We start from the raw sequence: 1,972 nt of genomic DNA on the forward strand, positions 1-1,972 counted from the left end.
TGAGATTTGCTTTGTGGTCAATTTTGGAGAAGATTCCATGGGGTGCTGAAAAGAAGGTATATTCTTTTGTGTTAGGTTGAACTATTCTGTAGATATCTATTAAGTCTATTTGTGTCATAATGTCTGTTCGTTCCCTTATTTCTCTGTTAAGTTTTTGTCTCGAAGGCCTGTCCTTTGGTGAGAGTAGGGTGTTGAAGTGTCCTACTACTAGTGTATGGGGTTTGATGTGTGATTTAAGATTTTTAATGTTTCTTATAAGAAGTAGGTGCCCTTTTATTTGGGGAATAAATATTCAGAATTGAGACTTCATCTTGTCGATTTTCCCTATGATAAATATGTAATATCCTTTCCCAATTTCTTTCGATTGGTTTTAGTTTAAAGTCTATTTTATTAGATATTAGGATAGCTACAGCAGCTTGCTTCTTAAATCCATTTGATTGGAAAGTCTTTTCCCAGCCTTTTATTCTGAGATAGTGTCTGTCTTTAAAGTTGAGATGTGTTTCTTGTATGAAGCAAATGGATGGATCTTGTTTTTGTATCCATTCTGTTAGCCTGTATCTTTTTTATAGATGAATTGAAACCATTAATAATGATTGATATTAATCACCAGTGATTGTTAATTCCTGTTATGTTTTGGTGGTGGAGCTGAATGTTTCCATTCCTTGGTATTTGTTGGTGTTGGACTATCTATTGCCTGTGTTTTCATGGGTGTATCTAACTTCCTTAGGTTGGATTTTTCTTTTGAGTGCCTTCTGTAGGGCTGGATTTGTGGAGAGATGTTGTTTAAATCTGGTTTTATCATGTAATAATGTGTTTACTCTGTCTATGTTGAGATTTTTGCTAGTTATAATAGTCTGGGGTTGGCATCTATGGTGATATTACAATTTGACTGAAATGTGATTTTATTTGTATGTTAATAAGGTTGCCTTGGGGTCACAGCAAGCCATAGCAGAGCTGGGCAGTGGTGGTGCATACCTTTAATCCCAACACTTGGAAGGCAGAGCTAGGCAGATCTCTGTGTGTTCAAGGATACAGCCAGCATGGCGATACAAGCCTTTAATCTCAATACCAGCCATAGAAGACCTGGAGGTCTGTACAGACAGGTAGTGACAAGGAGATCATGTGGTTGGGTTTACAACCAATGAGAAGGCAGAACAGAAAGTCTATAAAAAAAAAAGACAGGACACAGGAAGTAGGTCTCTTGCAGAGAGGAAAGACAGCAGCAGCAGTGAAGGGTAAGGTTTTCAACTCTCAGCTATTGGTCTGACCTCTTGGCTATTAACTCTGTATTTGGCTCTGTGTTTCTTATTTAACAAGACAGTTATACCTACAGACACCCATGGTTTCTTAGTGTCTGCATAATGTCTGTCCAGGACCTTCTGGCTTTTAGAGTCTCCAGTGAGAAGTCAGGTGTTATTCTTATGGTTCTGCCTTTATATGTTACTTGGACTTTTTCCTTTACAGCTCTTAATATTTTTCTTTATTCTGTAGGTTTAGTGGTTTGATTATTATGTTGGGAGGGGACTTTTTTTTTGATCCAATCTATTTGATGTTCTGTAACCTTCTTGTATCTTTATTGGCATTTCAATCTTTACGTTTGGAAAGTTTTCTTCTATGATTTTGTTGAATATATTTTATGTGACTTTCAGTTGGTATTCTACTTCCTTCTTCTATCCCTATTATTCTTAGGTTTGGTCTTTTCATGGTGTCCCAAATTTTTGGGACATTTTGGGTCATGACTTTGTTGGCTTTCGTGTTTTCTTTGACTGACGAATCTTTTTCCTATTTCTATTGTATGTTCAGATTCTCTCTTCCATCTTTTGCATTCTGTTAATTATACTTGCATCTGTGGTTCCTGTTCCTTTACTCAGATTTTCCACTTGCAGCATTCCCTCAGTTAGTGTCTTCTTTATTATTTCAACTTCAGTTTTCAAATCTTGAATTGTTTCCCTCACTTGTTTAATTGCTTTCT

This window comes from Onychomys torridus, unplaced genomic scaffold, assembly GCF_903995425.1.
Source record: "Onychomys torridus unplaced genomic scaffold, mOncTor1.1, whole genome shotgun sequence".
In the NCBI taxonomy this organism is placed as follows: Eukaryota; Metazoa; Chordata; class Mammalia; order Rodentia; family Cricetidae; genus Onychomys; species Onychomys torridus.